Source organism: Triticum urartu, chromosome 5A, assembly GCF_056163025.1.
Source record: "Triticum urartu cultivar PI428250 chromosome 5A, HENAU_Tu73, whole genome shotgun sequence".
Lineage (NCBI taxonomy): Eukaryota > Viridiplantae > Streptophyta > Magnoliopsida > Poales > Poaceae > Triticum > Triticum urartu.
The window spans coordinates 385867662-385882792 of NC_141877.1; the positions used below are offsets into that span (position 1 = coordinate 385867662).

Genomic DNA, 15131 nt, shown 5'->3' on the forward strand with positions numbered 1-15131 from the left:
CCTCGCCCCCCCTCTGCCCGGTCTGGACCGGGCACGGCGCCCCGTCCCCATCTCCCTGTCGTGTCGGACGCCGCCCTCCACTCCGAAACCGGACCGAACCACGACCTCGCCCTCGTCACCGAACCTCGTCGCCTGGAGCTCGATGCGCCGCCGCCTGGACCTCGCCGGCCTCCCCGCCCGGACCGCACGCCTTCCTCGTCCTCCTCCCCGTCGGACCACCTCGAGCGTCGCCGCCCGATCCCCTGCTCCGAACGTGAGCACCTTCTCTTCCACCTCTCTCTCCCGTAGCCGGATCGGCCATGCTCGCGCTCTCCCGCTCGCACCCGGCCCTCCCCCTTGTCGCTCCTTACTGCTGCTGCTTGCGGCCTTGTCCAGGGCGCGCCCTGTGCGGCCCTGCCCACTGCCGCATAGCCCCGCGCTCGCCGGAGCTCCGCCTGCTGCTTTCCTTCGCCGCAGCCACCACGCTCGCCGGCCCCGCCGCTCACCGTGCCCCCCCTTGGTGCTGTTGCTCGAGCAGTGGCCGCGGCCACAGCCGCCGCCGGCACCGGACCCCGGTAGCTCGCGGCTGCGCCATTCGGGCAGCGCCCAACGCCCGGCGCCCGGCGTGCCTCGCCACCGCGCCTGAGGTGTGAGGTCGGGCGCCCACATGCCCCTTGCCTATTAACCGGCCGCCCCGTTAAGCCCCAAGGGCCAATGACAAAGGGGGCCCAGCCCACAGAATATTATAAAAGAAAATGAAAAATGAAATAAAAATGAATTAATAAAATTACTAATTAATTAAATTAATTAATTAGTGAATTAATTAAGTTAATTAATCCTGGTTAATTAATCTAATTAACCTGTTAGCTTAATTAAACAGTAATTAGTTCAACTAAACCCTAATTAACCTAACGGAGTATGACAGGTGGGTCCCACTGGACCCACGCGTCAGTTCGACCCAGTCAACCCCTATTGACTGCTGATGTCAGCATGACATCATGCTGATGTCATAAATCTATTTTTTAATTAATTAAATAATTAATTAAATTTCAGAAATTAATAAAATCTTTAGAAAATCATATCTTTTAATCCGTAACTCGGATTAAATTATTTTCAGCATGAAAGTTGCTCAGAACGATGAGATGAATCCGGATACGCAACCCGTTCGTCTGCCACGCGTCCCTAGCATAGTGAACCTGCAACAATTCACCTCTGGTTCATCTGTCCAGAAACACGGAACACCGGGGATACTTTCCCGGATGTTTCCCCCTTCACCGGTATCACCTCATACCGCGTTAGAACACGTCTAGCTCTGCTTGTTGTCCGGTTATGCACTTGCTTGCTATGTATTTACTGTTTCTTCCCCCCTCTTCTCTCCGGTAGACCCAGTGACGATGCTGATGCCCCTGTGGTCGACTATGTCACCGACGACCCCTCCTTGTCTGAGCAACCAGGCAAGCCCCCCCCTTTGATCACCAGATATCGCCTACTCTTCTCTATACTGCTTGCATTAGAATAGTGTAGCATGTTACTGCTTTCCGTTATTCCTATCCTGATGCATAGCCTGTCCTTGCTACTACTGTTGTTACCATTACCTGCTATCCTACTGCTTAGTATAGGATGCTAGTGTTCCATCAGTGGCCCTACATTCTTGTCCATCTGCCATGCTAAACTACTGGGCCGTGATCACTTCGGGAGGTGATCACGGGCATATACTATATACTTTACACAGTTACCTTACTTATGATACTATTCGGAGATGGGGGCTGAAGGGGCAGGTGGCTCCATCCCGGTAGAGGTGGGCCTGGGTTCCCGACGGCCCCCGACGGTTACTTTGTGGCGGAGCGACAGGGCAGGTTGAGACCACCTAGGAGAGAGGTGACCTAGCCCTGGTCGGCATTCGCGGACACTTAACACGCTTAACGAGATCTGGGTATTTGATCTGAGTCTGGCCATTTGGTCTATACGCACTAACCATCTACGCGGGAGTAGTTATGGGTATCCCGGCGTCGTGGTATCAGCCGAAGCCTTCGTGACGTCAGCGACTGAGCGGCGCGCGCCGGGTTGGAACGTAAGCCTGCTCTTGTATTAAGGGGGCTAGTTCTGCTCCCGGCCGCGTTCGCAACGTGCAGGTGTGCTAAGGGCGATGGGCCCAGACCCCTGGGCGCTTAGGTTTAGACCGGCGTGCTGACCTCTCTGTTGGTCTAGGTGGGGCTGCGACGTGTTGATCTTCCGAGGCTGGGCATGACCCAGGAAAGTGTGTCCGGCCAAATGGGATCAAGCGTGTTGGGGAATGTGGTGCACCCCTGCAGGGAAGTTAATCTATTCGAATAGCCGTGATCTTCGGTAACAGGACGACTTGGAGTTGTACCTTGACCTTATGACAACTAGAACCGGATACTTAATAAAACACACCCTTCCAAGTGCCAGATACAACCGGTGATCGCTCTCTCACAGGGCGACGAGGGGAGGATCATCGGTTAGGATTATGCTATGCGATGCTACTTGGAGGATTTCAGTCTATTCTCTTCTGCATGCTGCAAGACGGAGGCTGCCAGAAGCGTAGTCTTCGAAAGGACTAGCTATCCCCCTCTTATTCCGGCTTTCTGCAGTTCAGTCCACATATGATAGCCTTATTCCATTTGATACCAATGCATACATATGTAGTGTAGCTCCTTGCTTGCGAGTACTTTGGATGAGTACTCACGGTTGCTTTCTCCCTCTTTTCCCCCTATCCCTTCTACCTGGTTGTCGCAACCAGATGTTGGATCCCAGGAGCCAGACGCCACATTCGACGACGACTCCTACTACACTGAAGGTGCCTACTACTTCATGCAGCCCGCTGACGACGACCAGGAGTAGTTTAGGAGGATCCCAGGCAGGAGGCCTGCGCCTCTTTCGATCTGTATCCCAGTTTGTGCTAGCCTTCTTAAGGCAAACTTGTTTATCTTATGTCTGTACTCAGATATTGTTGCTTCCGCTGACTCGTCTATGACCGAGCTCTTGTATTCGAGCCCTCGAGGCCCCTGGCTTGTAATATGATGCTTGTATGACTTATTTTATTTGTAGAGTTGTGTTGTGATATCTTCCCGTGAGTCCCTGATCTTGATCGTACACGTTTGCGTGTATGATTAGTGTACGATTAAATTGGGGGCGTCACAAGTTGGTATCAGAGCCGACTGCCTGTAGGAATTCCCCCTTCCACACTCCATGGCCGAAGTCGAGTCTAGACATTGCAAAACTTTTACTAACATTGCTGTGTGCCTTACGGGCCCACGTCGCCATCTGGGTGGTATTAGGATCTTTTACTCCTCGATCCTTACTCTGGGACTCTGAGCTCTCTTCTATTCGGTTTAAATGAATTTTGCTAAATCTAATATTAGGATCTCGTTATCTCTTTCACCCGGAGAGCCCCTTATTACTGATGATCGTCTGTTGTACGTGAAGACCCTGAAGATACTCTCCGCTGTTAACCCGAGAACTTGTGTTCATCGCGTTTGCAATTCCCCTTCCACCGTCAACCCTTATGGGTAACTACTTGCAGTTGGTATTCTTACATTCATCCCCAGTTGGTCTTTTTATTACAATATACCCCAGAATACTCGTCATTGTTTCGATAATCCTTTGAGCTTATTGCCTTGCTGTTCTTTATCACCTGAATACCCCTACGGGTAATTCTCGCACTTATGGAGTATCCGCTCATCCCCCAGTTGTCCATGTGTTTCAAAATGGTCATCAAAATACTATTCGATCCTCCAAAAATCCTTAGTAGCTTATTGCTCTGCAATACTTGGCTGCTTGCATTAGGGATGCTTTCCATATGTCTCACAATATTCGTCAGTATCCTTAGGCACCGTCTTTTGATCCTATTGATTCAACAAGAGTGCGAATGCACGTAGCCATCAGTTGATCCTTTTAAATTAACTTTCCGGCTCAGACGTCATTTTAAACATGAGCTGGTTCTCATTAAATCCAATTGCCGTCGATTGTACCCCTAAGGCTATTCAACTTACCCATCCCTAATCAGAACATTGCTTCTGATCCCTTGATTTGAAAATCATAATTCCTTTGCATTTGAGCTCTGGATTAGTCGGTTGTTTCCATAATCCAATGCCTTTGCATTGTTACTTCCTCTGGTTGTGTGCCGATGCTCGCATCAGCTCCATTGTAGACCATAGGACCCCTTGTTGGATTATTATCCGGCAGTGTCCTTCCTATTCAATAACCTTGTGAGCCTCTCCATGGGTATGTGATACCTTTGGTAAATTGTATCCTCTGTTTTGCTAACCATGCTCTACTTTCGAGCTTGTAATATTTACTCTCAAAGCTTGTGGTATATGTTTCCACGATACCCTGACGGGTTGAACCTATGCCTTCCTTAATTTGTGTGACCTCAAAAGTTATGTGGGTTATACCCTGCTGACGCTTCGTCAGATAACTTTTCAACACTACAACTTCGAAAGGGGGAGGTAAATGTAAGGTTATGCATTAAAGAACTGGGAGTCGACCTTGAACTTTGTGTTCATGCCCATGGACACAATGTAGATCTTATCATTAAAGCTTCTCTTAAATTAAATTTTTCCCTTGGTATAAGTTCTTATAGCTGGGATCCGGCCTTTTGCAATCGTGGTTTCAACAATATGTTCTTCTTTGACCCAATTTCACGGGCAAGTTTAAGCACTTGTCTTTTGTGGATCAATACACCAGTCCAACCTGTACTTTAATCTTCCATCGAGTATTACACCATGGTACCTCGATAATATCAAGTACTACATAACCTCTTATGAGTTCTTCATCAAGTACTACATTCTCACTTATTCCAATTTTTCATGGGCTTTGAGTTATTAAACACTCAAAGACCGATAACTGAACCGAGTCCACACTACGGTTCAACAACTATTATAAATCTTCTTTGCTTATGAGTTTGTACCCGATCACGTCCTTCCTACCCTATTTGGCTATATCATTATTGTGATGATTTTAATTGTGCTACCTGGTCCTTATTCCCGGAGCACAACTTTCGACGATGAGCTAAGCTTACGTCGATTTTCCTTGTCATATCATTTCACCTTGAACAGCAAGCTTGATTTCAAGTTTGTGTCGTACCTGTGCTTCCATTGACCTCTTGCTTCATCATCCCTTTGACTTGATGTCATCGTTGATCGATTACATCCTCATGAAATCTCTCGACAAAAATTGGCGTGGTCATCATCAACATTTTGAATCCTTTCAGGATACTAATCGAATTCATGATGATAAGTACCACCCTTGTTCCTTGGTAATTTGAGTTACCATCGACAACATCCTTGCCTTCTCTCCAACACAAACTTGTTCGTGTTTTGTATTACACCTTAGGTTCCTTGCCATCCAGCTTATGCTGTGTTCTACCTTGGAGTATTACCATCTGTTATGTCAAGAATGTCATGGGAATGCCCCACCTCTTAAGGATTCTTGTTATAGAATTACTTCTCGCCATCTCTGTTCATTTCTTGGTCCCCGTGTTGATTCCAATCGGAATACCGACAATTGAACCTTGAGGTGTGAATTCAAAAATTCTAGCAACCCTAATGCTTTGAAGTGAATGATCGATAGTTTCATTCTAATTCTTTTGTTCATTAAGCCACCATTCTAACATTGTTCGTGCGACCCAGCCATATTTTGGGTGCACCTGTCAACCAATGTTTAATTGTGGATGTTTTCCTCGAACATACATCATTATATCATTTGATCTGACAATTGTTATCTCCTTGTTCACATACTTGTGGAAATCCATCTTTTGTTAATCTCGATAAATTGTCGCTGAGACCATCAGCCACCTCATCATCCTATCATTGGTTTGATGATAAACTCTTGTTTTGGAACTTGCTTGCATAGCTCATTTCCCGAGAATCTTACAATGTAATCCCGTCAAATTGTGTTGCACCTTTGCTTCTCAGACATCCCGAGTCTGAGGTATCCTGACACCAATCAGATCTGAAACTCGGTCAGATATGATGGTTGGAACAATTTCCAAGAGTTATAACATTGGTCTCTAAATAACCCGGTAAGGTGGTGTCTTTGATTAGCATCCCTGGCCAGAGGACCTATTGTTGTAATATATGTATCCTTTTATCAAGGTTAGCCATTCTTCCATGAGGAAATTGTAAGACTCATTCTATAAGTTGTTCCTGATGGATCCTTTGTGTTTCCAAAGTCTGATCTTCACATGTTGGCCATGTCAATGCTATCTCGAAGCATGTCTATGGTACTCCAATTTTCAACAAGAACATTTGAAGCCCAATGTTAAATGTTTCCTGCTCAATTATCCAAACACCGCTATATGGGTAATGTCATGAAAATTTCTCTCCCCTTACCTAAAGAGTTTTCTACATTATATCCTGTCATGGATATCATGCTATGCTTGTCCTTGGGAAGGATATACTCCTGAAATATGTGTTTAAACACATTTTCCTTCCCTTGTTCTGTTTGATTTGATAATCATATTTTACTTTCCATTGTTTGGTTTAACCATTCTTGTGATCTATATGATCTAAGCAGTAATATTCTCCTGCTTATGTAAACACCTCGGTGTACCATTCTGTCAGCAAGACCCTGTTACTACTGTTGAAAACTTCCGGTAACCGCCGATGGACGAGAACTCTACCTATTGGTCCGCCTCGTTTAACGAGCAGGAAAATGGTTCTCTTCGTCTCTCGCCCTTGGTACCAACGTTGTTGCCGACATAACTGACATGGTACTCTCTGGCATGCCTTGCTATCATGACCAGGCAAGATGTCCCTGCTCCTATAAATAAAAAAAATCACCTGGTGGGCCCATAACCCACAGGTCCACTGGATCGAAACCTGACTCTTCTTTACAACCCGGACTCTAACGTGTCCTGTGCACCTGGCTTCGTATGTGATTCACGAGCTAAAATATATACCATTATTCATCCTGAAATCTAACAACGTGTTATTCTCGTTGTTCAAACCCCCATTCCAGCTTCTGTCTAGTCAACGAATGATCGCCTGCCAGTTTGAAACTTTGGTACCATCGTATATTGCACTCAGAGACTTCACTGAAATACAACTCGTGGGGTACCTTGTGTATTTCCTATTGAGTTCACCGTCAGATGCCCAGCCTTCTGGAGATGCGTTCTTTCGGAGTTTTTCCCCTTGGTCGTGTTTGTAGGACGATGATGAGTTGATCATGGTGATTGGAAGTAGAGAAATGAAGACATCAACGAAAGGGATCAACCTCTTCGAAAGGACAACCAAGACCGAGAAGACTCGTTAGGTTTCTCGCTACCAGCACCTCCCCCCTACTCCCCTGCTTAAATCTCGGGACGAGATTTCTTGTAGTGGACGAGAATTGTGACGCCCGGATAATTAAGCTATAGTAATTCCCTGCTAATGATGCCACGTCATCACGGTTACTATTGTCGATCTCGCGATGGTTCGAAACCGATTCAACTTCAAAATCAAGCAAATAATAGAACTTTTAAAATATTGAAACTAAAATGTTCGGGTTGTGCCAAATAATGTGTAGGTAATTATGGTGAAGAAACCAAACTTCTATAAATTATTCCAATGCACTAAAATAATTAAAACAGTAGCTAAACCTATTATAAATGCCCTTTTGAAATTTATAAAAATGCGAACTAAATATTTTAAAAATACCAAAATATATTATGGAAGTGGGCTAATTTACAACCTCCATTTAGGTACTGGTCTTATAAATTTACAAAACCGAAAACTATTAACAACTATAATAGAAAACAGAAAAGAATATACAAAAAAAAGGACCCCCCCCACTAGGCCTCGGCCCAGTTGGCCATCGGGCCAACCAGGCCGGCCCAGCTGGCACCTACAACCCCCCCTGGGGCGACCGAACCCTAGCCCGGCCACCCCACTCCCCCGCACAATCCGCACCTCTCCCCTCGTCTCCCTCACCCGCCGCCACCCCACGACGCCCACTCCCCTCCTCGTTCCCCACTCCCCTCCACCTTCTGGATCGGGGACGAAACCCTCACTCCCCTCGCTCCTCGCCCCCCCTCTGCCCGATCTGGACCGGGCACGGCGCCCCGTCCCCATCTCCCTGTCGCGTCGGACGCCGCCCTCCACTCTGAAACCGGACCGAACCACGACCTCGCCCTCGTCACCGAACCTCGTCGCCTGGAGCTCGATGCGCCGCCGCCTGGACCTCGCCGGCCTCCCCGCCCGGACCGCACGCCTTCCTCGTCCTCCTCCCCGTCGGACCACCTCGCGCGTCGCCGCCCGATCCCCTGCTCCGAACGTGAGCACCTTCTCTTCCACCTCTCTCTCCCGTAGCCGGATCGGCCATGCTCGCACTCTCCCGCTCGCACCCGGCCCTCCCCCTTGCCGCTCCTTACTGCTGCTGCTTGCGGCCTTGTCCAGGGCGCGCCCTGTGCGGCCCTGCCCACTGCCGCATAGCCCCGCGCTCGCCGGAGCTCCGCCTGCTGCTTTCCTTCGCCGCAGCCACCACGCTCGCCGGCCCCGCCGCTCACCGTGCCCCCCCTTGGTGCTATTGCTCGAGCAGTGGCCGCGGCCACAGCCGCCGCCGGCACCGGACCCCGGTAGCTCGCGGCTGCGCCATTCGGGCAGCGCCCAACGCCCGGCGCCCGGCGTGCCTCGCCACCGCGCCTGAGGTGTGAGGTCGGGCGCCCACATGCCCCTTGCCTGTTAACCGGCCGCCCCGTTAAGCCCCAAGGGCCAATGACAAAGGGGGCCCAACCCACAGAACGTTATAAAAGAAAATGAAAAATAAAATAAAAATGAATTAATTAAATTACTAATTAATTAAATTAATTAATTAGTGAATTAATTAAGTTAATTAATCCTGGTTAATTAATCTAATTAACCTGTTAGCTTAATTAAACAGTAATTAGTTCAACTAAACCCTAATTAACCTAACGGAGTATGACAGGTGGGTCCCACTGGACCCACGCGTCAGTTCGACCCAGTCAACCCCTGTTGACTGCTGATGTCAGCATGACATCATGCTGATGTCATAAATCTATTTTTTAATTAATTAAATAATTAATTAAATTTCAGAAATTAATAAAATCTTTAGAAAATCATATCTTTTAATCCGTAACTCGGATTAAATTATTTTCAGCATGAAAGTTGCTCAGAACGATGAGACGAATCCGGATACGCAGCCCGTTTGTCTGCCACGTGTCCCTAGCATAGTGAACCTGCAACAATTCACCTCCGGTTCATCTGTCCAGAAACACGGAACACCGGGGATACTTTCCCGGATGTTTCCCCCTTCACCGGTATCACCTCATACCGCGTTAGAACACGTCTAGCTCTGCTTGTTGTCCGGTTATGCACTTGCTTGCTATGTATTTACTGTTTCTTCCCCCCTCTTCTCTCCGGTAGACCCAGTGACGATGCTGATGCCCCTGTGGTCGACTACGTCACCGACGACCCCTCCTTGTCTGAGCAACCAGGCAAGCCCCCCGCCCTTTGATCACCAGATATCGCCTACTCTTCTCTATACTGCTTGCATTAGAATAGTGTAGCATGTTACTGCTTTCCGTTATTCCTATCCTGATGCATAGCCTGTCCTTGCTACTACTGTTGTTACCATTACCTGCTATCCTACTGCTTAGTATAGGATGCTAGTGTTCCATCAGTGGCCCTACATTCTTGTCCGTCTGCCATGCTAAACTACTGGGCCGTGATCACTTCGGGAGGTGATCACGGGCATATACTATATACTTTACACAGTTACCTTACTTATGATACTGTTCGGAGATGGGGGCTGAAGGGGCAGGTGGCTCCATCCCGGTAGAGGTGGGCCTGGGTTCCCGACGGCCCCCGACGGTTACTTTGTGGCGGAGCGACAGGGCAGGTTGAGACCACCTAGGAGAGAGGTGACCTAGCCCTGGTCGGCATTCGCGGACACTTAACACGCTTAACGAGATCTGGGTATTTGATCTGAGTCTGGCCATTTGGTCTATACGCACTAACCATCTACGCGGGAGTAGTTATGGGTATCCCGGCGTCGTGGTATCAGCCGAAGCCTTCGTGACGTCAGCGACTGAGCGGCGCGCGCCGGGTTGGAACGTAAGCCTGCTCTTGTATTAAGGGGGCTAGTTCTGCTCCCGGCCGCGTTCGCAACGTGCAGGTGTGCTAAGGGCGATGGGCCCAGACCCCTGGGCGCTTAGGTTTAGACCGGCGTGCTGACCTCTCTGTTGGTCTAGGTGGGGCTGCGACGTGTTGATCTTCCGAGGCTGGGCATGACCCAGGAAAGTGTGTCCGGCCAAATGGGATCAAGCGTGTTGGGGAATGTGGTGCACCCCTGCAGGGAAGTTAATCTATTCGAATAGCCGTGATCTTCGGTAACAGGACGACTTGGAGTTGTACCTTGACCTTATGACAACTAGAACCGGATACTTAATAAAAGACACCCTTCCAAGTGCTAGATACAACCGGTGATCGCTCTCTCACAGGGCGACGAGGGGAGGATCATCGGTTAGGATTATGCTATGCGATGCTACTTGGAGGATTTCAGTCTATTCTCTTCTGCATGCTGCAAGACGGAGGCTGCCAGAAGCGTAGTCTTCGAAAGGACTAGCTATCCCCCTCTTATTCCGGCTTTCTGCAGTTCAGTCCACATATGATAGCCTTATTCCATTTGATACCAATGCATACATATGTAGTGTAGCTCCTTGCTTGCGAGTACTTTGGATGAGTACTCACGGTTGCTTTCTCCCTCTTTTCCCCCTATCCCTTCTACCTGGTTGTCGCAACCAGATGTTGGATCCCAGGAGCCAGACGCCACATTCGACGACGACTCCTACTACACTGAAGGTGCCTACTACTTCATGCAGCCCGCTGACGACGACCAGGAGTAGTTTAGGAGGATCCCAGGCAGGAGGCCTGCGCCTCTTTCGATCTGTATCCCAGTTTGTGCTAGCCTTCTTAAGGCAAACTTGTTTATCTTATGTCTGTACTCAGATATTGTTGCTTCCGCTGACTCGTCTATGACCGAGCTCTTGTATTCGAGCCCTCGAGGCCCCTGGCTTGTAATATGATGCTTGTATGACTTATTTTATTTGTAGAGTTGTGTTGTGATATCTTCCTGTGAGTCCCTGATCTTGATCATACACGTTTGCGTGTATGATTAGTGTACGATTAAATTGGGGGCGTCACATGTGCCTTGTCTTCTTGTGAAACCTGGGCTCCTTGGCAAGTGCAATAGCCCCAGTGTTGTCACAAAAGAGTTTGATTGGCCCCGATGCATTGGGTATGACTCCTAGGTCGGTGATGAACTCCTTCACCCATATTGCTTCATGTGCTGCCTCCGAGGCTGCCATGTACTCCGCTTCACATGTAGATCCCGCCATGACGCTCTGCTTGCAGCTGCACCAGCTCACTGCTCCACCATTCAACATATACACGTATCCGGTTTGTGACTTAGAGTCATCCAGATCTGTGTCGAAGCTAGCGTCGACGTAACCCTTTACGACGAGCTCTTCGTCACCTCCATAAACAAGAAACATTTCCTTAGTCCTTTTCAGGTACTTCAGGATATTCTTGACCGCTGTCCAGTGTTCCTTGCCGGGATTACTTTGGTACCTTCCTACCAAACTTACGGCAAGGTTTACATCAGGTCTGGTACACAGCATGGCATACATAATAGAACCTATGGCTGAGGCATAGGGGATGACACTCATCTCTTCTATATCTTCTGCCGTGGTCGGGCATTGAGCCGAGCTCAATTTAATACCTTGCAAAACAGGCAAGAGCCCTTTCTTGGACTGATCCATTTTGAACTTCTTCAAAATCTTATCAAGGTACGTGCTTTGTGAAAGACCTATGAGGCGTCTCGATCTATCCCTATAGATCTTGATGCCTAATATATAAGCAGCTTCTCCAAGGTCCTTCATTGAAAAACTCTTATTCAAGTAGGCCTTGATGCTGCCCAAGAGTTCTATATCATTTCCCATCAATAGTATGTCATCTACATATAATATGAGAAATGCTACAGAGCTCCCACTCACTTTCTTGTAAACGCAGGCTTCTCCATAAGTCTGCGTAAACCCAAACGCTTTGATCATCTCATCAAAGCGAATGTTCCAACTCCGAGATGCTTGCACCAGCCCATAAATCGAGCGTTGGAGCTTGCACACCTTGTCAGCATTCTTAGGATCGACAAAACCTTCCGGCTGCATCATATACAATTATTCCTTAAGGAAACCATTAAGGAATGCCGTTTTGACGTCCATTTGCCATATTTCATAATCGTAGAATGCGGCAATTGCTAACATGATTCGGACGGACTTTAGCTTCGCTACCGGTGAGAAAGTCTCATCGTAGTCAACCCCTTGAACTTGTCGATAACCCTTAGCGACAAGCCAAGCTTTATAGATGGTCACATTACCATCCGCGTCTGTCTTCTTCTTAAAGATCCATTTATTTTCTATGGCTCGCCGTTCAACGGGCAAGTCAGTCAAAGTCCATACTTCATTTTCATACATGGATCCTATCTCGGATTTCATGGCTTCTAGCCATTTGTCGGAATTCGGTCCCGCCATCTCTTCTTCATAGTTCAAAGGTTCACCGTTGTCTAACAACATGATTTCCAAGACAGGGTTGCCGTACCACTCTGGTGCGGAACGTGTTCTTGTGGACCTTCGAATTTCAGTAGGAGCTTGATCAGAAGTATCTTGATCATCATGAATAACTTCCTCTCTAGTCGGTGCAGGCACCTCAGGAACATTTTCTTGAGTTGCGCCATTTACCGGTTCAAGAGGCAATACTTCATCAAGTTCTACTTTCCTCCCACTTACTTCTTTCGAGAGAAACTCTTTCTCTAGAAAGGATCCATTCCTGGCAATAAAGATCTTGCCTTCGGATCTGAGGTAGAAGGTATACCCAGCAGTTTCTTTAGGGTATCCTATGAAGACGCATTTTTCCGACTTGGGTTCGAGCTTTTCAGGTTGAAGTTTCTTGACATAAGCATCGCATCCCCAAACTTTTAGAAACGACAACTTAGGTTTCTTCCCAAACCATAATTCATACGGTGTCGTCTCAACGGATTTCGACGGAGCCCTATTTAAAGTGAATGCGGCAGTCTCTAAAGCATAGCCCCAAAAAGATAGCGGTAAATCGGTAAGAGACATCATAGATCGTACCATATCTAATAGAGTGCGATTACGACGTTCGGACACACCATTATGCTGAGGTGTTCCAGGCGGCGTGAGTTGTGAAACTATTCCATATTTTCTTAAGTGCGTGCCAAATTCGTGACTCAAGTATTCTCCTCCACGATCTGATCGTAGAAACTTGATTTTCCTGTCACATTGATTCTCAACCTCACTCTGAAATTCCTTGAACTTTTCAAAGGTTTCAGACTTGTGTTTCATTAAGTAGACATACCCATATCTACTCAAGTCATCAGTGAGGGCGAGAACATAACGATAGCCACCGCGAGCCTCAACACTCATTGGACCACACACATCAGTATGTATGATTTCCAATAAGTTGGTTGCTCGCACCATTGTTCCTGAGAACGGAGTCTTGGTCATTTTCCCCATGAGGCATGGTTCGCACGTGTCAAATGATTCATAATCAAGAGACTCTAAAAGTCCATCTGCATGGAGCTTCTTCATGCGTTTGACACCTATGTGACCAAGGCGGCAGTGCCACAAGTATGTGGGACTATCATTATCAACCTTACATCTTTTGGTACTCACACTATGAATATGTGTAGTAATACGCTCGAGATTCATTAAGAATAAACCATTGACTATCGGAGCATGACCATAAAACATATCTCTCATATAAATAGAACAACCATTATTCTCGGATTTAAATGAGTAGCCATCTAGTATTAAACGAGATCCTGATACAATGTTCATGCTCAAACATGGCACTAAATAACAATTATTGAGGTTTATAACTAATCCCGTAGGTAAATGTAGAGGTAGCGTGCCGACGGCGATCACATCGACCTTGGAACCATTCCCGACGCGCATCGTCACCTCGTCCTTCGCCAGTCTCCGTTTATTCCGTAGTTCCTGCTGTGAGTTACAAATATGAGCAACGGCACCGGTATCAAATACCCAGGAGTTACTACGAGCACTGGTAAGGTACACATCGATTACATGTATATCAAATATACCTTTGGTGTTGCCGGCCTTCTTGTCCGCTAAGTATTTGGGGCAGTTCCGCTTCCAGTGACCCTTCCCTTTGCAATAAAAGCACTCCGTCTCAGGCTTGGGTCCATTCTTTGACTTCTTCCCGACAGCTTGCTTGCCGGGCGCAGCAACTTCCTTGCCGTCCTTCTTGAAGTTCTTTTTACCCTTGCCCTTCTTGAACTTAGTGGTTTTATTCATCATCAACACTTGATGTTCCTTCTTGACTTCTACCTCTGCTGATTTTAGCATCGCAAATACTTCAGGAATGGTCTTTACCATCCCCTGCATATTGAAGTTCATCACAAAGCTCTTGTAGCTTGGTGGAAGCGACTGGAGGATTCTGTCAATGACCGCGTCATCCGGGAGATTAACTCCCAGCTGAGTCAAGCGGTTATGTAACCCAGACATAGTGAGTATGTGCTCACTGACAGAACTATTTTCCTCCATCTTCCAGCTGAAGAACTTATCGGAGACTTCATATCTCTCGATCCGGGCATGAGCTTGAAAAACCATTTTTAGCTCTTCGAACATCTCATATGCTCCATGTCTCTCAAAACGCTTTTGGAGCCCCGGCTCTAAGCTGTAAAGCATGCCGCACTGAACGAGGGAGTAGTCATCAGTACGTGTCTGCCAAGCGTTCATAGCGTCTTGGTTCTGTGGGACGGGTGGATCACCTAGCGGTGCTTGTAGGACATAATCTTTCTTGGCAGCTATGAGGATGATCCTCAGGTTCCGGACCCAGTCCGTATAGTTGCTGCCATCGTCTTTCAGCTTGGTTTTCTCTAGGAACGCGTTGAAATTGAATACGACATTGGCCATTTGATCTACAAGACATATTGTAAAGATTTTAGACTAAGTTCATGATAATTAAGTTCATCTAATCAAATTATTAATGAACTCCCACTCAGATTAGACATCCCTCTAGTCATCTAAGTGTTACACGATCCGAGTCGACTAGGCCGTGTCCGATTAACACGTGAGACGGACTAGTCATCGCCGG

At 47.4% G+C, this 15131-nt stretch overlaps 1 long non-coding RNA gene across 1 annotated transcript; it reads left to right on the forward strand.

The window, feature by feature from the left end:
• The first annotated feature begins 7865 nt into the window (after positions 1–7865).
• Positions 7866–11057, forward strand: LOC147971499 (uncharacterized). Its single transcript, XR_015603318.1, has 3 exons — positions 7866–8253; positions 9363–9433; positions 10743–11057. It is a non-coding gene; the product is annotated as an uncharacterized LOC147971499 (long non-coding RNA).
• Positions 11058–15131: the final 4074 nt, after the last annotated feature.